Source organism: Telmatherina bonti (genome assembly GCF_933228915.1).
Source record: "Telmatherina bonti genome assembly, chromosome: 9".
Classification (NCBI taxonomy): domain Eukaryota; kingdom Metazoa; phylum Chordata; class Actinopteri; order Atheriniformes; family Telmatherinidae; genus Telmatherina; species Telmatherina bonti.
The window spans coordinates 9,794,566-9,819,470 of record NC_136627.1 but is presented as its reverse complement, the minus strand read 5'-3'; positions in this window follow the sequence as shown (position 1 = coordinate 9,819,470).

Genomic DNA, 24,905 nt, shown 5'->3' with positions numbered 1-24,905 from the left:
AAGATCTCACTATGGCAGATGTGTGTGACACTGAAGAAGTCTCATCTTCTTTACATTCCTGTACTTGGTGAAAAACATTTCAGTGGATCAAATCTAAGATATACATAATGACAAGCTAGCAATTGTGTAGATATCTTTACAGTAAATATCTTTGACCGGAGTGGGAGTACAGACAGAAGAAAATGGCAAAAAGAAGAGGACCTGAGAGAGGGAGTGGTGTCTATGAGGTATACTTTCTTCATTTTTGTCTCTTGGATGTGTGAGGTTTGGGTTTTTAGCTTTTGTACCTCCTGCAAATTCTTCCATTAAAGGAGGGATGAAAACATGGATACTAACTTGAGTCAGTTTGTTTTATATGGAATCTGGAGCATTAATACAAGAAATTGGGCTTTTCGTGTCTTTTTAACGATAAAAGATGCAGGATTGTAATTAGTGAACAATATGTTTGATTAATCCAGTTTATTCCGCATCAGAAAGAAGTGGGCTGGTCTTAAATAGAAAACTGGAAACTGGATCCAGTCCTGCCTCGCTTGCTCCAGAGCAACTGGGAGGGGTGCGCGTCTCTCAAACCCTGACCGTGATGAGAGGGATTAGGCCGACAGGGCAAGCGAGCCGCTTCTACAGCTGCAGGGCCATTCGCTCTGGTTTCTCTTCATAACGTATAAGTCTTTCGCCTTTTACTAAAGACTTCCGTGGAGGGCAACGCCAATGAGTTGATCTTATTTTTGGCAGGCTTTGCCTCTGGTGTAAGCCTTACCTGCTTGTCCAAAGTAAAGGAGATCCAGCCAAATGTGGTGTTGGGACGTTTGCCCCTTCTACCCATTGCGATCAACGTTATGTTATTAGCTGTGCTAAACTGTTGTTCAATGGTCACTGTCTGCAGTGCAGCAACGAGACAGTGTTTTAAAGAGTTCTCTCTGCATTGTGTTGGTGGGCGGAGGTGCAAATTAGCCACTCTGTGCCAAAAGAGGGCACCGATGCAAGTGTGCACCACTCATACAAGGTAGAGTCTGGTGCCGAGAGCAGGAAGACATCGCTTCTCGGCCTTTTGGCTAAGATCAAGTGTAGTATCTGTTCTTATCAGTTTAATATCTGATATGTCCTCCATTTGAGGACTGCATATTAAATGGATTTTTAGAAACAGGAGTTTGATACGGGAGCTTGCTCCGTCGACTCCACGCATCGACCTGGCCTTGCAGTGCTGCTGGGAACGGTGCACTACTTCCCCCATCTTGTAAAATGGTAACTGGCTTCTGAAATGATCAGGGCATCTCAGAAAATTGAGTGCAAGGCACCAGAGCCCCTTAGCGGGCCAGTGTGATAGGGAGCGCTACGGCTCGCTAGCTACAGCGCCAAATCGTCCAGCTTTCTGATAGGGAGCGCCTGGCAGGAGTGCCATTACATCTCTAAATCTTTGTCTTGCAGGGATGCACAGTGGGGATAATCAGTCAGCACTCCCTCAAGGCCCAAAGTGGGTAATATCGTGAGCGCTTTGGGAGGATTCCCGCTGCCTTTTGCTCATGTTTAAACAACACATGTTTCTGCATCTTCAAACCCAGGCCTTGCGCTTTGTTCAAACTTTCAGTAAATTATTTTGAAATAAGTCCTGAAATAAGAAAAGGTTACGTGAAATAACTTCATGTATTCGACTCGGAGTGACAAGTAAGCCCACTTCAACTCAGTTCCGCTGGCCTAGGTCCAGTCAGGTAAGATTAGCTGCAGAGTAGATACTTAGCCAAGGTGCCATTAAACTTGTCACTACATGGAATACAAGAGCCTCTTTGAACTTTTGCACAAAACAATGACTGTCAAGTATTTCATAGATAAGATTGAGAATGACAGCCATAAATCTCATTTATTTTGTAAAGATGCTGAGGTTTATAAATCTGAGTTTTTTACCTGACTGCTCTCCTTCCACTTAGTGTCGCTACTGACCACAGAGAGATGTCTTCAGTTATTCCAGAAGCATTCTACCAGATCTATTTAACATGAACGAAAACAGCACAATTAAGATCTCACTATGGCAGATGTGTGTGACACTGAAGAAGTCTCATCTTCTTTACATTTCTGTACTTGGTGAAAAACATTTCAGTGGATCAAATTTAAGATATACATAATGACAAGCTAGCAATTGTGTAGATATCTTTACAGTAAATATCTTTGACCGGAGTGGGAGTACAGACAGAAGAAAATGGCAAAAAGAAGAGGACCTGAGAGAGGGAGTGGTGTCTATGAGGTATACTTTCTTCATTTTTGTCTCTTGGATGTGTGAGGTTTGGGTTTTTAGCTTTTGTCCCTGCTGCAAATTCTTCCATTAAAGGAGGGATGAAAACGTGGATACTAACTTGAGTCAGTTTGTTTTATATGGAATCTGGAGCATTAATACAAGAAATTGGGCTTTTCGTGTCTTTTTAACGATAAAAGATGCAGGATTGTAATTAGTGAACAATATGTTTGATTAATCCAGTTTATTCCGCATCAGAAAGAAGTGGGCTGGTCTTAAATAGAAAACTGGAAACTGGATCCAGTCCTGCCTCGCTTGCTCCAGTGCAACTGGGAGGGGTGCGCGTCTCTCAAACCCTGACCGTGATGAGAGGGATTAGGCCGACAGGGCAAGCGAGCCGCTTCTACAGCTGCAGGGCCATTCGCTCTGGTTTCTCTTCATAACGTATAAGTCTTTCGCCTTTTACTAAAGACTTCCGTGGAGGGCAACGCCAATGAGTTGATCTTATTTTTGGCAGGCTTTGCCTCTGGTGTAAGCCTTACCTGCTTGTCCAAAGTAAAGGAGATCCAGCCAAATGTGGTGTTGGGACGTTTGCCCCTTCTACCCATTGCGATCAACGTTATGTTATTAGCTGTGCTAAACTGTTGTTCAATGGTCACTGTCTGCAGTGCAGCAACGAGACAGTGTTTTAAAGAGTTCTCTCTGCATTGTGTCGGTGGGCGGAGGTGCAAATTAGCCACTCTGTGCCAAAAGAGGGCACCGATGCAAGTGTGCACCACTCATACAAGGTAGAGTCTGGTGCCGAGAGCAGGAAGACATCGCTTCTCGGCCTTTTGGCTAAGATCAAGTGTAGTATCTGTTCTTATCAGTTTAATATCTGATATGTCCTCCATTTGAGGACTGCATATTAAATGGATTTTTAGAAACAGGAGTTTGATACGGGAGCTTGCTCCGTCGACTCCACGCATCGACCTGGCCTTGCAGTGCTGCTGGGAACGGTGCACTACTTCCCCCATCTTGTAAAATGGTAACTGGCTTCTGAAATGATCAGGGCATCTCAGAAAATTGAGTGCAAGGCACCAGAGCCCCTTAGCGGGCCAGTGTGATAGGGAGCGCTACGGCTCGCTAGCTACAGCGCCAAATCGTCCAGCTTTCTGATAGGGAGCGCCTGGCAGGAGTGCCATTACATCTCTAAATCTTTGTCTTGCAGGGATGCACAGTGGGGATAATCAGTCAGCACTCCCTCAAGGCCCAAAGTGGGTAATATCGCGAGCGCTTTGGGAGGATTCCCGCTGCCTTTTGCTCATGTTTAAACAACACATGTTTCTGCATCTTCAAACCCAGGCCTTGCGCTTTGTTCAAACTTTCAGTAAATTATTTTGAAATAAGTCCTGAAATAAGAAAAGGTTACGTGAAATAACTTCATGTATTCGACTCGGAGTGACAAGTAAGCCCACTTACACTCAGTTCCGCTGGCCTAGGTCCAGTCAGGTAAGATTAGCTGCAGAGTAGATACTTAGCCAAGGTGCCATTAAACTTGTCACTACATGGAATACAAGAGCCTCTTTGAACTTTTGCACAAAACAATGACTGTCAAGTATTTCATAGATAAGATTGAGAATGACAGCCATACATCTCATTTATTTTGTAAAGATGCTGAGGTTTATAAATCTGAGTTTTTTACCTGACTGCTCTCCTTCCACTTAGTGTCGCTACTGACCACAGAGAGATGTGTTCAGTTATTCCAGAAGCATTCTACCAGATCTATTTAACATGAACGAAAACAGCACAATTAAGATCTCACTATGGCAGATGTGTGTGACACTGAAGAAGTCTCATCTTCTTTACATTTCTGTACTTGGTGAAAAACATTTCAGTGGATCAAATCTAAGATATACATAATGACAAGCTAGCAATTGTGTAGATATCTTTACAGTAAATATCTTTGACCGGAGTGGGAGTACAGACAGAAGAAAATGGCAAAAAGAAGAGGACCTGAGAGAGGGAGTGGTGTCTATGAGGTATACTTTCTTCATTTTTGTCTCTTGGATGTGTGAGGTTTGGGTTTTTAGCTTTTGTCCCTGCTGCAAATTCTTCCATTAAAGGAGGGATGAAAACGTGGATACTAACTTGAGTCAGTTTGTTTTATATGGAATCTGGAGCATTAATACAAGAAATTGGGCTTTTCGTGTCTTTTTAACGATAAAAGATGCAGGATTGTAATTAGTGAACAATATGTTTGATTAATCCAGTTTATTCCGCATCAGAAAGAAGTGGGCTGGTCTTAAATAGAAAACTGGAAACTGGATCCAGTCCTGCCTCGCTTGCTCCAGAGCAACTGGGAGGGGTGCGCGTCTCTCAAACCCTGACCGTGATGAGAGGGATTAGGCCGACAGGGCAAGCGAGCCGCTTCTACAGCTGCAGGGCCATTCGCTCTGGTTTCTCTTCATAACGTATAAGTCTTTCGCCTTTTACTAAAGACTTCCGTGGAGGGCAACGCCAATGAGTTGATCTTATTTTTGGCAGGCTTTGCCTCTGGTGTAAGCCTTACCTGCTTGTCCAAAGTAAAGGAGATCCAGCCAAATGTGGTGTTGGGACGTTTGCCCCTTCTACCCATTGCGATCAACGTTATGTTATTAGCTGTGCTAAACTGTTGTTCAATGGTCACTGTCTGCAGTGCAGCAACGAGACAGTGTTTTAAAGAGTTCTCTCTGCATTGTGTCGGTGGGCGGAGGTGCAAATTAGCCACTCTGTGCCAAAAGAGGGCACCGATGCAAGTGTGCACCACTCATACAAGGTAGAGTCTGGTGCCGAGAGCAGGAAGACATCGCTTCTCGGCCTTTTGGCTAAGATCAAGTGTAGTATCTGTTCTTATCAGTTTAATATCTGATATGTCCTCCATTTGAGGACTGCATATTAAATGGATTTTTAGAAACAGGAGTTTGATACGGGAGCTTGCTCCGTCGACTCCACGCATCAACCTGGCCTTGCAGTGCTGCTGGGAACGGTGCACTACTTCCCCCATCTTGTAAAATGGTAACTGGCTTCTGAAATGATCAGGGCATCTCAGAAAATTGAGTGCAAGGCACCAGAGCCCCTTAGCGGGCCAGTGTGATAGGGAGCGCTACGGCTCGCTAGCTACAGCGCCAAATCGTCCAGCTTTCTGATAGGGAGCGCCTGGCAGGAGTGCCATTACATCTCTAAATCTTTGTCTTGCAGGGATGCACAGTGGGGATAATCAGTCAGCACTCCCTCAAGGCCCAAAGTGGGTAATATCGCGAGCGCTTTGGGAGGATTCCCGCTGCCTTTTGCTCATGTTTAAACAACACATGTTTCTGCATCTTCAAACCCAGGCCTTGCGCTTTGTTCAAACTTTCAGTAAATTATTTTGAAATAAGTCCTGAAATAAGAAAAGGTTACGTGAAATAACTTCATGTATTCGACTCGGAGTGACAAGTAAGCCCACTTCAACTCAGTTCCGCTGGCCTAGGTCCAGTCAGGTAAGATTAGCTGCAGAGTAGATACTTAGCCAAGGTGCCATTAAACTTGTCACTACATGGAATACAAGAGCCTCTTTGAACTTTTGCACAAAACAATGACTGTCAAGTATTTCATAGATAAGATTGAGAATGACAGCCATACATCTCATTTATTTTGTAAAGATGCTGAGGTTTATAAATCTGAGTTTTTTACCTGACTGCTCTCCTTCCACTTAGTGTCGCTACTGACCACAGAGAGATGTGTTCAGTTATTCCAGAAGCATTCTACCAGATCTATTTAACATGAACGAAAACAGCACAATTAAGATCTCACTATGGCAGATGTGTGTGACACTGAAGAAGTCTCATCTTCTTTACATTTCTGTACTTGGTGAAAAACATTTCAGTGGATCAAATCTAAGATATACATAATGACAAGCTAGCAATTGTGTAGATATCTTTACAGTAAATATCTTTGACCGGAGTGGGAGTACAGACAGAAGAAAATGGCAAAAAGAAGAGGACCTGAGAGAGGGAGTGGTGTCTATGAGGCATACTTTCTTCATTTTTGTCTCTTGGATGTGTGAGGTTTGGGTTTTTAGCTTTTGTACCTGCTGCAAATTCTTCCATTAAAGGAGGGATGAAAACATGGATACTAACTTGAGTCAGTTTGTTTTATATGGAATCTGGAGCATTAATACAAGAAATTGGGCTTTTCGTGTCTTTTTAACGATAAAAGATGCAGGATTGTAATTAGTGAACAATATGTTTGATTAATCCAGTTTATTCCGCATCAGAAAGAAGTGGGCTGGTCTTAAATAGAAAACTGGAAACTGGATCCAGTCCTGCCTCGCTTGCTCCAGAGCAACTGGGAGGGGTGCGCGTCTCTCAAACCCTGACCGTGATGAGAGGGATTAGGCCGACAGGGCAAGCGAGCCGCTTCTACAGCTGCAGGGCCATTCGCTCTGGTTTCTCTTCATAACGTATAAGTCTTTCGCCTTTTACTAAAGACTTCCGTGGAGGGCAACGCCAATGAGTTGATCTTATTTTTGGCAGGCTTTGCCTCTGGTGTAAGCCTTACCTGCTTGTCCAAAGTAAAGGAGATCCAGCCAAATGTGGTGTTGGGACGTTTGCCCCTTCTACCCATTGCGATCAACGTTATGTTATTAGCTGTGCTAAACTGTTGTTCAATGGTCACTGTCTGCAGTGCAGCAACGAGACAGTGTTTTAAAGAGTTCTCTCTGCATTGTGTCGGTGGGCGGAGGTGCAAATTAGCCACTCTGTGCCAAAAGAGGGCACCGATGCAAGTGTGCACCACTCATACAAGGTAGAGTCTGGTGCCGAGAGCAGGAAGACATCGCTTCTCGGCCTTTTGGCTAAGATCAAGTGTAGTATCTGTTCTTATCAGTTTAATATCTGATATGTCCTCCATTTGAGGACTGCATATTAAATGGATTTTTAGAAACAGGAGTTTGATACGGGAGCTTGCTCCGTTGACTCCACGCATCGACCTGGCCTTGCAGTGCTGCTGGGAACGGTGCACTACTTTCCCCCATCTTGTAAAATGGTAACTGGCTTCTGAAATGATCAGGGCATCTCAGAAAATTGAGTGCAAGGCACCAGAGCCCCTTAGCGGGCCAGTGTGATAGGGAGCGCTACGGCTCGCTAGCTACAGCGCCAAATCGTCCAGCTTTCTGATAGGGAGCGCCTGGCAGGAGTGCCATTACATCTCTAAATCTTTGTCTTGCAGGGATGCACAGTGGGGATAATCAGTCAGCACTCCCTCAAGGCCCAAAGTGGGTAATATCGCGAGCGCTTTGGGAGGATTCCCGCTGCCTTTTGCTCATGTTTAAACAACACATGTTTCTGCATCTTCAAACCCAGGCCTTGCGCTTTGTTCAAACTTTCAGTAAATTATTTTGAAATAAGTCCTGAAATAAGAAAAGGTTACGTGAAATAACTTCATGTATTCGACTCGGAGTGACAAGTAAGCCCACTTACACTCAGTTCCGCTGGCCTAGGTCCAGTCAGGTAAGATTAGCTGCAGAGTAGATACTTAGCCAAGGTGCCATTAAACTTGTCACTACATGGAATACAAGAGCCTCTTTGAACTTTTGCACAAAACAATGACTGTCAAGTATTTCATAGATAAGATTGAGAATGACAGCCATACATCTCATTTATTTTGTAAAGATGCTGAGGTTTATAAATCTGAGTTTTTTACCTGACTGCTCTCCTTCCACTTAGTGTCGCTACTGACCACAGAGAGATGTGTTCAGTTATTCCAGAAGCATTCTACCAGATCTATTTAACATGAACGAAAACAGCACAATTAAGATCTCACTATGGCAGATGTGTGTGACACTGAAGAAGTCTCATCTTCTTTACATTTCTGTACTTGGTGAAAAACATTTCAGTGGATCAAATCTAAGATATACATAATGACAAGCTAGCAATTGTGTAGATATCTTTACAGTAAATATCTTTGACCGGAGTGGGAGTACAGACAGAAGAAAATGGCAAAAAGAAGAGGACCTGAGAGAGGGAGTGGTGTCTATGAGGCATACTTTCTTCATTTTTGTCTCTTGGATGTGTGAGGTTTGGGTTTTTAGCTTTTGTACCTGCTGCAAATTCTTCCATTAAAGGAGGGATGAAAACATGGATACTAACTTGAGTCAGTTTGTTTTATATGGAATCTGGAGCATTAATACAAGAAATTGGGCTTTTCGTGTCTTTTTAACGATAAAAGATGCAGGATTGTAATTAGTGAACAATATGTTTGATTAATCCAGTTTATTCCGCATCAGAAAGAAGTGGGCTGGTCTTAAATAGAAAACTGGAAACTGGATCCAGTCCTGCCTCGCTTGCTCCAGAGCAACTGGGAGGGGTGCGCGTCTCTCAAACCCTGACCGTGATGAGAGGGATTAGGCCGACAGGGCAAGCGAGCCGCTTCTACAGCTGCAGGGCCATTCGCTCTGGTTTCTCTTCATAACGTATAAGTCTTTCGCCTTTTACTAAAGACTACCGTGGAGGGCAACGCCAATGAGTTGATCTTATTTTTGGCAGGCTTTGCCTCTGGTGTAAGCCTTACCTGCTTGTCCAAAGTAAAGGAGATCCAGCCAAATGTGGTGTTGGGACGTTTGCCCCTTCTACCCATTGCGATCAACGTTATGTTATTAGCTGTGCTAAACTGTTGTTCAATGGTCACTGTCTGCAGTGCAGCAACGAGACAGTGTTTTAAAGAGTTCTCTCTGCATTGTGTCGGTGGGCGGAGGTGCAAATTAGCCACTCTGTGCCAAAAGAGGGCACCGATGCAAGTGTGCACCACTCATACAAGGTAGAGTCTGGTGCCGAGAGCAGGAAGACATCGCTTCTCGGCCTTTTGGCTAAGATCAAGTGTAGTATCTGTTCTTATCAGTTTAATATCTGATATGTCCTCCATTTGAGGACTGCATATTAAATGGATTTTTAGAAACAGGAGTTTGATACGGGAGCTTGCTCCGTCGACTCCACGCATCGACCTGGCCTTGCAGTGCTGCTGGGAACGGTGCACTACTTCCCCCATCTTGTAAAATGGTAACTGGCTTCTGAAATGATCAGGGCATCTCAGAAAATTGAGTGCAAGGCACCAGAGCCCCTTAGCGGGCCAGTGTGATAGGGAGCGCTACGGCTCGCTAGCTACAGCACCCAATTCGTCCAGCTTTCTGATAGGGAGCGCCTGGCAGGAGTGTCATTACATCTCTAAATCTTTGTCTTGCAGGGATGCACAGTGGGGATAATCAGTCAGCACTCCCTCAAGGCCCAAAGTGGGTAATATCGCGAGCGCTTTGGGAGGATTCCCGCTGCCTTTTGCTCATGTTTAAACAACACATGTTTCTGCATCTTCAAACCCAGGCCTTGCGCTTTGTTCAAACTTTCAGTAAATTATTTTGAAATAAGTCCTGAAATAAGAAAAGGTTACGTGAAATAACTTCATGTATTCGACTCGGAGTGACAAGTAAGCCCACTTCAACTCAGTTCCGCTGGCCTAGGTCCAGTCAGGTAAGATTAGCTGCAGAGTAGATACTTAGCCAAGGTGCCATTAAACTTGTCACTACATGGAATACAAGAGCCTCTTTGAACTTTTGCACAAAACAATGACTGTCAAGTATTTCATAGATAAGATTGAGAATGACAGCCATACATCTCATTTATTTTGTAAAGATGCTGAGGTTTATAAATCTGAGTTTTTTACCTGACTGCTCTCCTTCCACTTAGTGTCGCTACTGACCACAGAGAGATGTCTTCAGTTATTCCAGAAGCATTCTACCAGATCTATTTTACATGAACGAAAACAGCACAATTAAGATCTCACTATGGCAGATGTGTGTGACACTGAAGAAGTCTCATCTTCTTTACATTTCTGTACTTGGTGAAAAACATTTCAGTGGATCAAATCTAAGATATACATAATGACAAGCTAGCAATTGTGTAGATATCTTTACAGTAAATATCTTTGACCGGAGTGGGAGTACAGACAGAAGAAAATGGCAAAAAGAAGAGGACCTGAGAGAGGGAGTGGTGTCTATGAGGTATACTTTCTTCATTTTTGTCTCTTGGATGTGTGAGGTTTGGGTTTTTAGCTTTTGTACCTGCTGCAAATTCTTCCATTAAAGGAGGGATGAAAACATGGATACTAACTTGAGTCAGTTTGTTTTATATGGAATCTGGAGCATTAATACAAGAAATTGGGCTTTTCGTGTCTTTTTAACGATAAAAGATGCAGGATTGTAATTAGTGAACAATATGTTTGATTAATCCAGTTTATTCCGCATCAGAAAGAAGTGGGCTGGTCTTAAATAGAAAACTGGAAACTGGATCCAGTCCTGCCTCGCTTGCTCCAGAGCAACTGGGAGGGGTGCGCGTCTCTCAAACCCTGACCGTGATGAGAGGGATTAGGCCGACAGGGCAAGCGAGCCGCTTCTACAGCTGCAGGGCCATTCGCTCTGGTTTCTCTTCATAACGTATAAGTCTTTCGCCTTTTACTAAAGACTTCCGTGGAGGGCAACGCCAATGAGTTGATCTTATTTTTGGCAGGCTTTTCCTCTGGTGTAAGCCTTACCTGCTTGTCCAAAGTAAAGGAGATCCAGCCAAATGTGGTGTTGGGACGTTTGCCCCTTCTACCCATTGCAATTAACGTTATGTTATTAGCTGTGCTAAACTGTTGTTCAATGGTCACTGTCTGCAGTGCAGCAACGAGACAGTGTTTTAAAGAGTTCTCTCTGCATTGTGTCGGTGGGCGGAGGTGCAAATTAGCCACTCTGTGCCAAAAGAGGGCACCGATGCAAGTGTGCACCACTCATACAAGGTAGAGTCTGGTGCCGAGAGCAGGAAGACATCGCTTCTCGGCCTTTTGGCTAAGATCAAGTGTAGTATCTGTTCTTATCAGTTTAATATCTGATATGTCCTCCATTTGAGGACTGCATATTAAATGGATTTTTAGAAACAGGAGTTTGATACGGGAGCTTGCTCCGTCGACTCCACGCATCGACCTGGCCTTGCAGTGCTGCTGGGAACGGTGCACTACTTCCCCCATCTTGTAAAATGGTAACTGGCTTCTGAAATGATCAGGGCATCTCAGAAAATTGAGTGCAAGGCACCAGAGCCCCTTAGCGGGCCAGTGTGATAGGGAGCGCTACGGCTCGCTAGCTACAGCGCCAAATCGTCCAGCTTTCTGATAGGGAGCGCCTGGCAGGAGTGTCATTACATCTCTAAATCTTTGTCTTGCAGGGATGCACAGTGGGGATAATCAGTCAGCACTCCCTCAAGGCCCAAAGTGGGTAATATCGCGAGCGCTTTGGGAGGATTCCCGCTGCCTTTTGCTCATGTTTAAACAACACATGTTTCTGCATCTTCAAACCCAGGCCTTGCGCTTTGTTCAAACTTTCAGTAAATTATTTTGAAATAAGTCCTGAAATAAGAAAAGGTTACGTGAAATAACTTCATGTATTCGACTCGGAGTGACAAGTAAGCCCACTTCAACTCAGTTCCGCTGGCCTAGGTCCAGTCAGGTAAGATTAGCTGCAGAGTAGATACTTAGCCAAGGTGCCATTAAACTTGTCACTACATGGAATACAAGAGCCTCTTTGAACTTTTGCACAAAACAATGACTGTCAAGTATTTCATAGATAAGATTGAGAATGACAGCCATACATCTCATTTATTTTGTAAAGATGCTGAGGTTTATAAATCTGAGTTTTTTACCTGACTGCTCTCCTTCCACTTAGTGTCGCTACTGACCACAGAGAGATGTCTTCAGTTATTCCAGAAGCATTCTACCAGATCTATTTTACATGAACGAAAACAGCACAATTAAGATCTCACTATGGCAGATGTGTGTGACACTGAAGAAGTCTCATCTTCTTTACATTTCTGTACTTGGTGAAAAACATTTCAGTGGATCAAATCTAAGATATACATAATGACAAGCTAGCAATTGTGTAGATATCTTTACAGTAAATATCTTTGACCGGAGTGGGAGTACAGACAGAAGAAAATGGCAAAAAGAAGAGGACCTGAGAGAGGGAGTGGTGTCTATGAGGTATACTTTCTTCATTTTTGTCTCTTGGATGTGTGAGGTTTGGGTTTTTAGCTTTTGTACCTGCTGCAAATTCTTCCATTAAAGGAGGGATGAAAACATGGATACTAACTTGAGTCAGTTTGTTTTATATGGAATCTGGAGCATTAATACAAGAAATTGGGCTTTTCGTGTCTTTTTAACGATAAAAGATGCAGGATTGTAATTAGTGAACAATATGTTTGATTAATCCAGTTTATTCCGCATCAGAAAGAAGTGGGCTGGTCTTAAATAGAAAACTGGAAACTGGATCCAGTCCTGCCTCGCTTGCTCCAGAGCAACTGGGAGGGGTGCGCGTCTCTCAAACCCTGACCGTGATGAGAGGGATTAGGCCGACAGGGCAAGCGAGCCGCTTCTACAGCTGCAGGGCCATTCGCTCTGGTTTCTCTTCATAACGTATAAGTCTTTCGCCTTTTACTAAAGACTTCCGTGGAGGGCAACGCCAATGAGTTGATCTTATTTTTGGCAGGCTTTTCCTCTGGTGTAAGCCTTACCTGCTTGTCCAAAGTAAAGGAGATCCAGCCAAATGTGGTGTTGGGACGTTTGCCCCTTCTACCCATTGCAATTAACGTTATGTTATTAGCTGTGCTAAACTGTTGTTCAATGGTCACTGTCTGCAGTGCAGCAACGAGACAGTGTTTTAAAGAGTTCTCTCTGCATTGTGTCGGTGGGCGGAGGTGCAAATTAGCCACTCTGTGCCAAAAGAGGGCACCGATGCAAGTGTGCACCACTCATACAAGGTAGAGTCTGGTGCCGAGAGCAGGAAGACATCGCTTCTCGGCCTTTTGGCTAAGATCAAGTGTAGTATCTGTTCTTATCAGTTTAATATCTGATATGTCCTCCATTTGAGGACTGCATATTAAATGGATTTTTAGAAACAGGAGTTTGATACGGGAGCTTGCTCCGTCGACTCCACGCATCGACCTGGCCTTGCAGTGCTGCTGGGAACGGTGCACTACTTCCCCCATCTTGTAAAATGGTAACTGGCTTCTGAAATGATCAGGGCATCTCAGAAAATTGAGTGCAAGGCACCAGAGCCCCTTAGCGGGCCAGTGTGATAGGGAGCGCTACGGCTCGCTAGCTACAGCGCCAAATCGTCCAGCTTTCTGATAGGGAGCGCCTGGCAGGAGTGCCATTACATCTCTAAATCTTTGTCTTGCAGGGATGCACAGTGGGGATAATCAGTCAGCACTCCCTCAAGGCCCAAAGTGGGTAATATCGCGAGCGCTTTGGGAGGATTCCCGCTGCCTTTTGCTCATGTTTAAACAACACATGTTTCTGCATCTTCAAACCCAGGCCTTGCGCTTTGTTCAAACTTTCAGTAAATTATTTTGAAATAAGTCCTGAAATAAGAAAAGGTTACGTGAAATAACTTCATGTATTCGACTCGGAGTGACAAGTAAGCCCACTTCAACTCAGTTCCGCTGGCCTAGGTCCAGTCAGGTAAGATTAGCTGCAGAGTAGATACTTAGCCAAGGTGCCATTAAACTTGTCACTACATGGAATACAAGAGCCTCTTTGAACTTTTGCACAAAACAATGACTGTCAAGTATTTCATAGATAAGATTGAGAATGACAGCCATACATCTCATTTATTTTGTAAAGATGCTGAGGTTTATAAATCTGAGTTTTTTACCTGACTGCTCTCCTTCCACTTAGTGTCGCTACTGACCACAGAGAGATGTCTTCAGTTATTCCAGAAGCATTCTACCAGATCTATTTAACATGAACGAAAACAGCACAATTAAGATCTCACTATGGCAGATGTGTGTGACACTGAAGAAGTCTCATCTTCTTTACATTTCTGTACTTGGTGAAAAACATTTCAGTGGATCAAATCTAAGATATACATAATGACAAGCTAGCAATTGTGTAGATATCTTTACAGTAAATATCTTTGACCGGAGTGGGAGTACAGACAGAAGAAAATGGCAAAAAGAAGAGGACCTGAGAGAGGGAGTGGTGTCTATGAGGCATACTTTCTTCATTTTTGTCTCTTGGATGTGTGAGGTTTGGGTTTTTAGCTTTTGTACCTGCTGCAAATTCTTCCATTAAAGGAGGGATGAAAACATGGATACTAACTTGAGTCAGTTTGTTTTATATGGAATCTGGAGCATTAATACAAGAAATTGGGCTTTTCGTGTCTTTTTAACGATAAAAGATGCAGGATTGTAATTAGTGAACAATATGTTTGATTAATCCAGTTTATTCCGCATCAGAAAGAAGTGGGCTGGTCTTAAATCGAAAACTGGAAACTGGATCCAGTCCTGCCTCGCTTGCTCCAGAGCAACTGGGAGGGGTGCGCGTCTCTCAAACCCTGACCGTGATGAGAGGGATTAGGCCGACAGGGCAAGCGAGCCGCTTCTACAGCTGCAGGGCCATTCGCTCTGGTTTCTCTTCATAACGTATAAGTCTTTCGCCTTTTACTAAAGACTACCGTGGAGGGCAACGCCAATGAGTTGATCTTATTTTTGGCAGGCTTTGCCTCTGGTGTAAGCCTTACCTGCTTGTCCAAAGTAAAGGAGATCCAGCCAAATGTGGTGTTGGGACGTTTGCCCCTTCTACCCATTGCGATCAACGTTATGTTATTAGCTGTGCTAAACTGTTGTTCAATGGTCACTGTCTGCAGTGCAGCAACGAGACAGTGTTTTAAAGAGTTCTCTCTGCATTGTGTCGGTGGGCGGAGGTGCAAATTAGCCACTCTGTGCCAAAAGAGGGCACCGATGCAAGTGTGCACCACTCATACAAGGTAGAGTCTGGTGCCGAGAGCAGGAAGACATCGCTTCTCGGCCTTTTGGCTAAGATCAAGTGTAGTATCTGTTCTTATCAGTTTAATATCTGATATGTCCTCCATTTGAGGACTGCATATTAAATGGATTTTTAGAAACAGGAGTTTGATACGGGAGCTTGCTCCGTCGACTCCACGCATCGACCTGGCCTTGCAGTGCTGCTGGGAACGGTGCACTACTTCCCCCATCTTGTAAAATGGTAACTGGCTTCTGAAATGATCAGGGCATCTCAGAAAATTGAGTGCAAGGCACCAGAGCCCCTTAGCGGGCCAGTGTGATAGGGAGCGCTACGGCTCGCTAGCTACAGCACCCAATTCGTCCAGCTTTCTGATAGGGAGCGCCTGGCAGGAGTGTCATTACATCTCTAAATCTTTGTCTTGCAGGGATGCACAGTGGGGATAATCAGTCAGCACTCCCTCAAGGCCCAAAGTGGGTAATATCGCGAGCGCTTTGGGAGGATTCCCGCTGCCTTTTGCTCATGTTTAAACAACACATGTTTCTGCATCTTCAAACCCAGGCCTTGCGCTTTGTTCAAACTTTCAGTAAATTATTTTGAAATAAGTCCTGAAATAAGAAAAGGTTACGTGAAATAACTTCATGTATTCGACTCGGAGTGACAAGTAAGCCCACTTCAACTCAGTTCCGCTGGCCTAGGTCCAGTCAGGTAAGATTAGCTGCAGAGTAGATACTTAGCCAAGGTGCCATTAAACTTGTCACTACATGGAATACAAGAGCCTCTTTGAACTTTTGCACAAAACAATGACTGTCAAGTATTTCATAGATAAGATTGAGAATGACAGCCATACATCTCATTTATTTTGTAAAGATGCTGAGGTTTATAAATCTGAGTTTTTTACCTGACTGCTCTCCTTCCACTTAGTGTCGCTACTGACCACAGAGAGATGTCTTCAGTTATTCCAGAAGCATTCTACCAGATCTATTTAACATGAACGAAAACAGCACAATTAAGATCTCACTATGGCAGATGTGTGTGACACTGAAGAAGTCTCATCTTCTTTACATTTCTGTACTTGGTGAAAAACATTTCAGTGGATCAAATCTAAGATATACATAATGACAAGCTAGCAATTGTGTAGATATCTTTACAGTAAATATCTTTGACCGGAGTGGGAGTACAGACAGAAGAAAATGGCAAAAAGAAGAGGACCTGAGAGAGGGAGTGGTGTCTATGAGGTATACTTTCTTCATTTTTGTCTCTTGGATGTGTGAGGTTTGGGTTTTTAGCTTTTGTACCTGCTGCAAATTCTTCCATTAAAGGAGGGATGAAAACATGGATACTAACTTGAGTCAGTTTGTTTTATATGGAATCTGGAGCATTAATACAAGAAATTGGGCTTTTCGTGTCTTTTTAACGATAAAAGATGCAGGATTGTAATTAGTGAACAATATGTTTGATTAATCCAGTTTATTCCGCATCAGAAAGAAGTGGGCTGGTCTTAAATCGAAAACTGGAAACTGGATCCAGTCCTGCCTCGCTTGCTCCAGAGCAACTGGGAGGGGTGCGCGTCTCTCAAACCCTGACCGTGATGAGAGGGATTAGGCCGACAGGGCAAGCGAGCCGCTTCTACAGCTGCAGGGCCATTCGCTCTGGTTTCTCTTCATAACGTATAAGTCTTTCGCCTTTTACTAAAGACTTCCGTGGAGGGCAACGCCAATGAGTTGATCTTATTTTTGGCAGGCTTTGCCTCTGGTGTAAGCCTTACCTGCTTGTCCAAAGTAAAGGAGATCCAGCCAAATGTGGTGTTGGGACGTTTGCCCCTTCTACCCATTGCGATCAACGTTATGTTATTAGCTGTGCTAAACTGTTGTTCAATGGTCACTGTCTGCAGTGCAGCAACGAGACAGTGTTTTAAAGAGTTCTCTCTGCATTGTGTCGGTGGGCGGAGGTGCAAATTAGCCACTCTGTGCCAAAAGAGGGCACCGATGCAAGTGTGCACCACTCATACAAGGTAGAGTCTGGTGCCGAGAGCAGGAAGACATCGCTTCTCGGCCTTTTGGCTAAGATCAAGTGTAGTATCTGTTCTTATCAGTTTAATATCTGATATGTCCTCCATTTGAGGACTGCATATTAAATGGATTTTTAGAAACAGGAGTTTGATACGGGAGCTTGCTCCGTCGACTCCACGCATCGACCTGGCCTTGCAGTGCTGCTGGGAACGGTGCACTACTTCCCCCATCTTGTAAAATGGTAACTGGCTTCTGAAATGATCAGGGCATCTCAGAAAATTGAGTGCAAGGCACCAGAGCCCCTTAGCGGGCCAGTGTGATAGGGAGCGCTACGGCTCGCTAGCTACAGCGCCAAATCGTCCAGCTTTCTGATAGGGAGTGCCTGGCAGGAGTGCCATTACATCTCTAAATCTTTGTCTTGCAGGGATGCACAGTGGGGATAATCAGTCAGCACTCCCTCAAGGCCCAAAGTGGGTAATATCGCGAGCGCTTTGGGAGGATTCCCGCTGCCTTTTGCTCATGTTTAAACAACACATGTTTCTGCATCTTCAAACCCAGGCCTTGCGCTTTGTTCAAACTTTCAGTAAATTATTTTGAAATAAGTCCTGAAATAAGAAAAGGTTACGTGAAATAACTTCATGTATTCGACTCGGAGTGACAAGTAAGCCCACTTCAACTCAGTTCCGCTGGCCTAGGTCCAGTCAGGTAAGATTAGCTGCAGAGTAGATACTTAGCCAAGGTGCCATTAAACTTGTCACTACATGGAATACAAGAGCCTCTTTGAACTTTTGCACAAAACAATGACTGTCAAGTATTTCATAGATAAGATTGAGAATGACAGCCATACATCTCATTTATTTTGTAAAGATGCTGAGGTTTATAAATCTGAGTTTTTTACCTGACTGCTCTCCTTCCACTTAGTGTCGCTACTGACCACAGAGAGATGTCTTCAGTTATTCCAGAAGCATTCTACCAGATCTATTTTACATGAACGAAAACAGCACAATTAAGATCTCACTATGGCAGATGTGTGTGACACTGAAGAAGTCTCATCTTCTTTACATTTCTGTACTTGGTGAAAAACATTTCAGTGGATCAAATCTAAGATATACATAATGACAAGCTAGCAATTGTGTAGATATCTTTACAGTAAATATCTTTGACCGGAGTGGGAGTACAGACAGAAGAAAATGGCAAAAAGAAGAGGACCTGAGAGAGGGAGTGGTGTCTATGAGGTATACTTTCTTCATTTTTGTCTCTTGGATGTGTGAGGTTTGGGTTTTTAGCTTTTGTACCTGCTGCAAATTCTTCCATTAAAGGAGGGATGAAAACATGGATACTAACTTGAGTCAGTTTGTTTTATATGGAATCTGGAGCATTAATACAAGAAATTGGGCTTTTCGTGTCTTTTTAACGATAAAAGATGCAGGATTGTAATTAGTGAACAATATGTTTGATTAATCCAGTTTATTCCGCATCAGAAAGAAGTGGGCTGGTCTTAAATAGAAAACTGGAAACTGGATCCAGTCCTGCCTCGCTTGCTCCAGAGCAACTGGGAGGGGTGCGCGTCTCTCAAACCCTGACCGTGATGAGAGGGATTAGGCCGACAGGGCAAGCGAGCCGCTTCTACAGCTGCAGGGCCATTCGCTCTGGTTTCTCTTCATAACGTATAAGTCTTTCGCCTTTTACTAAAGACTTCCGTGGAGGGCAACGCCAATGAGTTGATCTTATTTTTGGCAGGCTTTTCCTCTGGTGTAAGCCTTACCTGCTTGTCCAAAGTAAAGGAGATCCAGCCAAATGTGGTGTTGGGACGTTTGCCCCTTCTACCCATTGCAATTAACGTTATGTTATTAGCTGTGCTAAACTGTTGTTCAATGGTCACTGTCTGCAGTGCAGCAACGAGACAGTGTTTTAAAGAGTTCTCTCTGCATTGTGTCGGTGGGCGGAGGTGCAAATTAGCCACTCTGTGCCAAAAGAGGGCACCGATGCAAGTGTGCACCACTCATACAAGGTAGAGTCTGGTGCCGAGAGCAGGAAGACATCGCTTCTCGGCCTTTTGGCTAAGATCAAGTGTAGTATCTGTTCTTATCAGTTTAATATCTGATATGTCCTCCATTTGAGGACTGCATATTAAATGGATTTTTAGAAACAGGAGTTTGATACGGGAGCTTGCTCCGTCGACTCCACGCATCGACCTGGCCTTGCAGTGCTGCTGGGAACGGTGCACTACTTCCCCCATCTTGTAAAATGGTAACTGGCTTCTGAAATGATCAGGGCATCTCAGAAAATTGAGTGCAAGGCACCAGAGCCCCTTAGCGGGCCAGTGTGATAGGGAGCGCTACGGCTCGCTAGCTACAGCGCCAAATCGTCCAGCTTTCTGATAGGGAGCGCCTGGCAGGAGTGCCATTACATCTCTAAATCTTTGTCTTGCAGGGATGCACAGTGGGGATAATCAGTCAGCACTCCCTCAAGGCCCAAAGTGGGTAATATCGCGAGCGCTTTGGGAGGATTCCCGCTGCCTTTTGCTCATGTTTAAACAACACATGTTTCTGCATCTTCAAACCCAGGCCTTGCGCTTTGTTCAAACTTTCAGTAAATTATTTTGAAATAAGTCCTGAAATAAGAAAAGGTTACGTGAAATAACTTCATGTATTCGACTCGGAGTGACAAGTAAGCCCACTTCAACTCAGTTCCGCTGGCCTAGGTCCAGTCAGGTAAGATTAGCTGCAGAGTAGATACTTAGCCAAGGTGCCATTAAACTTGTCACTACATGGAATACAAGAGCCTCTTTGAACTTTTGCACAAAACAATGACTGTCAAGTATTTCATAGATAAGATTGAGAATGACAGCCATACATCTCATTTATTTTGTAAAGATGCTGAGGTTTATAAATCTGAGTTTTTTTACCTGACTGCTCTCCTTCCACTTAGTGTCGCTACTGACCACAGAGAGATGTCTTCAGTTATTCCAGAAGCATTCTACCAGATCTATTTAACATGAACGAAAACAGCACAATTAAGATCTCACTATGGCAGATGTGTGTGACACTGAAGAAGTCTCATCTTCTTTACATTTCTGTACTTGGTGAAAAACATTTCAGTGGATCAAATCTAAGATATACATAATGACAAGCTAGCAATTGTGTAGATATCTTTACAGTAAATATCTTTGACCGGAGTGGGAGTACAGACAGAAGAAAATGGCAAAAAGAAGAGGACCTGAGAGAGGGAGTGGTGTCTATGAGGCATACTTTCTTCATTTTTGTCTCTTGGATGTGTGAGGTTTGGGTTTTTAGCTTTTGTACCTGCTGCAAATTCTTCCATTAAAGGAGGGATGAAAACATGGATACTAACTTGAGTCAGTTTGTTTTATATGGAATCTGGAGCATTAATACAAGAAATTGGGCTTTTCGTGTCTTTTTAACGATAAAAGATGCAGGATTGTAATTAGTGAACAATATGTTTGATTAATCCAGTTTATTCCGCATCAGAAAGAAGTGGGCTGGTCTTAAATAGAAAACTGAAAACTGGATCCAGTCCTGCCTCGCTTGCTCCAGAGCAACTGGGAGGGGTGCGCGTCTCTCAAACCCTGACCGTGATGAGAGGGATTAGGCCGACAGGGCAAGCGAGCCGCTTCTACAGCTGCAGGGCCATTCGCTCTGGTTTCTCTTCATAACATATAAGTCTTTCGCCTTTTACTAAAGACTTCCGTGGAGGGCAACGCCAATGAGTTGATCTTATTTTTGGCAGGCTTTGCCTCTGGTGTAAGCCTTACCTGCTTGTCCAAAGTAAAGGAGATCCAGCCAAATGTGGTGTTGGGACGTTTGCCCCTTCTACCCATTGCGATCAACGTTATGTTATTAGCTGTGCTAAACTGTTGTTCAATGGTCACTGTCTGCAGTGCAGCAACGAGACAGTGTTTTAAAGAGTTCTCTCTGCATTGTGTCGGTGGGCGGAGGTGCAAATTAGCCACTCTGTGCCAAAAGAGGGCACCGATGCAAGTGTGCACCACTCATACAAGGTAGAGTCTGGTGCCGAGAGCAGGAAGACATCGCTTCTCGGCCTTTTGGCTAAGATCAAGTGTAGTATCTGTTCTTATCAGTTTAATATCTGATATGTCCTCCATTTGAGGACTGCATATTAAATGGATTTTTAGAAACAGGAGTTTGATACGGGAGCTTGCTCCGTTGACTCCACGCATCGACCTGGCCTTGCAGTGCTGCTGGGAACGGTGCACTACTTTCCCCCATCTTGTAAAATGGTAACTGGCTTCTGAAATGATCAGGGCATCTCAGAAAATTGAGTGCAAGGCACCAGAGCCCCTTAGCGGGCCAGTGTGATAGGGAGCGCTACGGCTCGCTAGCTACAGCGCCAAATCGTCCAGCTTTCTGATAGGGAGCGCCTGGCAGGAGTGCCATTACATCTCTAAATCTTTGTCTTGCAGGGATGCACAGTGGGGATAATCAGTCAGCACTCCCTCAAGGCCCAAAGTGGGTAATATCGCGAGCGCTTTGGGAGGATTCCCGCTGCCTTTTGCTCATGTTTAAACAACACATGTTTCTGCATCTTCAAACCCAGGCCTTGCGCTTTGTTCAAACTTTCAGTAAATTATTTTGAAATAAGTCCTGAAATAAGAAAAGGTTACGTGAAATAACTTCATGTATTCGACTCGGAGTGACAAGTAAGCCCACTTCAACTCAGTTCCGCTGGCCTAGGTCCAGTCAGGTAAGATTAGCTGCAGAGTAGATACTTAGCCAAGGTGCCATTAAACTTGTCACTACATGGAATACAAGAGCCTCTTTGAACTTTTGCACAAAACAATGACTGTCAAGTATTTCATAGATAAGATTGAGAATGACAGCCATACATCTCATTTATTTTGTAAAGATGCTGAGGTTTATAAATCTGAGTTTTTTACCTGACTGCTCTCCTTCCACTTAGTGTCGCTACTGACCACAGAGAGATGTGTTCAGTTATTCCAGAAGCATTCTACCAGATCTATTTAACATGAACGAAAACAGCACAATTAAGATCTCACTATGGCAGATGTGTGTGACACTGAAGAAGTCTCATCTTCTTTACATTTCTGTACTTGGTGAAAAACATTTCAGTGGATCAAATCTAAGATATACATAATGACAAGCTAGCAATTGTGTAGATATCTTTACAGTAAATATCTTTGACCGGAGTGGGAGTACAGACAGAAGAAAATGGCAAAAAGAAGAGGACCTGAGAGAGGGAGTGGTGTCTATGAGGCATACTTTCTTCATTTTTGTCTCTTGGATGTGTGAGGTTTGGGTTTTTAGCTTTTGTACCTGCTGCAAATTCTTCCATTAAAGGAGGGATGAAAACATGGATACTAACTTGAGTCAGTTTGTTTTATATGGAATCTGGAGCATTAATACAAGAAATTGGGCTTTTCGTGTCTTTTTAACGATAAAAGATGCAGGATTGTAATTAGTGAACAATATGTTTGATTAATCCAGTTTATTCCGCATCAGAAAGAAGTGGGCTGGTCTTAAATAGAAAACTGGAAACTGGATCCAGTCCTGCCTCGCTTGCTCCAGAGCAACTGGGAGGGGTGCGCGTCTCTCAAACCCTGACCGTGATGAGAGGGATTAGGCCGACAGGGCAAGCGAGCCGCTTCTACAGCTGCAGGGCCATTCGCTCTGGTTTCTCTTCATAACGTATAAGTCTTTCGCCTTTTACTAAAGACTTCCGTGGAGGGCAACGCCAATGAGTTGATCTTATTTTTGGCAGGCTTTGCCTCTGGTGTAAGCCTTACCTGCTTGTCCAAAGTAAAGGAGATCCAGCCAAATGTGGTGTTGGGACGTTTGCCCCTTCTACCCATTGCGATCAACGTTATGTTATTAGCTGTGCTAAACTGTTGTTCAATGGTCACTGTCTGCAGTGCAGCAACGAGACAGTGTTTTAAAGAGTTCTCTCTGCATTGTGTCGGTGGGCGGAGGTGCAAATTAGCCACTCTGTGCCAAAAGAGGGCACCGATGCAAGTGTGCACCACTCATACAAGGTAGAGTCTGGTGCCGAGAGCAGGAAGACATCGCTTCTCGGCCTTTTGGCTAAGATCAAGTGTAGTATCTGTTCTTATCAGTTTAATATCTGATATGTCCTCCATTTGAGGACTGCATATTAAATGGATTTTTAGAAACAGGAGTTTGATACGGGAGCTTGCTCCGTCGACTCCACGCATCGACCTGGCCTTGCAGTGCTGCTGGGAACGGTGCACTACTTCCCCCATCTTGTAAAATGGTAACTGGCTTCTGAAATGATCAGGGCATCTCAGAAAATTGAGTGCAAGGCACCAGAGCCCCTTAGCGGGCCAGTGTGATAGGGAGCGCTACGGCTCGCTAGCTACAGCGCCAAATCGTCCAGCTTTCTGATAGGGAGCGCCTGGCAGGAGTGCCATTACATCTCTAAATCTTTGTCTTGCAGGGATGCACAGTGGGGATAATCAGTCAGCACTCCCTCAAGGCCCAAAGTGGGTAATATCGCGAGCGCTTTGGGAGGATTCCCGCTGCCTTTTGCTCATGTTTAAACAACACATGTTTCTGCATCTTCAAACCCAGGCCTTGCGCTTTGTTCAAACTTTCAGTAAATTATTTTGAAATAAGTCCTGAAATAAGAAAAGGTTACGTGAAATAACTTCATGTATTCGACTCGGAGTGACAAGTAAGCCCACTTACACTCAGTTCCGCTGGCCTAGGTCCAGTCAGGTAAGATTAGCTGCAGAGTAGATACTTAGCCAAGGTGCCATTAAACTTGTCACTACATGGAATACAAGAGCCTCTTTGAACTTTTGCACAAAACAATGACTGTCAAGTATTTCATAGATAAGATTGAGAATGACAGCCATAAATCTCATTTATTTTGTAAAGATGCTGAGGTTTATAAATCTGAGTTTTTTACCTGACTGCTCTCCTTCCACTTAGTGTCGCTACTGACCACAGAGAGATGTCTTCAGTTATTCCAGAAGCATTCTACCAGATCTATTTAACATGAACGAAAACAGCACAATTAAGATCTCACTATGGCAGATGTGTGTGACACTGAAGAAGTCTCATCTTCTTTACATTTCTGTACTTGGTGAAAAACATTTCAGTGGATCAAATCTAAGATATACATAATGACAAGCTAGCAATTGTGTAGATATCTTTACAGTAAATATCTTTGACCGGAGTGGGAGTACAGACAGAAGAAAATGGCAAAAAGAAGAGGACCTGAGAGAGGGAGTGGTGTCTATGAGGTATACTTTCTTCATTTTTGTCTCTTGGATGTGTGAGGTTTGGGTTTTTAGCTTTTGTCCCTGCTGCAAATTCTTCCATTAAAGGAGGGATGAAAACGTGGATACTAACTTGAGTCAGTTTGTTTTATATGGAATCTGGAGCATTAATACAAGAAATTGGGCTTTTCGTGTCTTTTTAACGATAAAAGATGCAGGATTGTAATTAGTGAACAATATGTTTGATTAATCCAGTTTATTCCGCATCAGAAAGAAGTGGGCTGGTCTTAAATAGAAAACTGGAAACTGGATCCAGTCCTGCCTCGCTTGCTCCAGAGCAACTGGGAGGGGTGCGCGTCTCTCAAACCCTGACCGTGATGAGAGGGATTAGGCCGACAGGGCAAGCGAGCCGCTTCTACAGCTGCAGGGCCATTCGCTCTGGTTTCTCTTCATAACGTATAAGTCTTTCGCCTTTTACTAAAGACTTCCGTGGAGGGCAACGCCAATGAGTTGATCTTATTTTTGGCAGGCTTTGCCTCTGGTGTAAGCCTTACCTGCTTGTCCAAAGTAAAGGAGATCCAGCCAAATG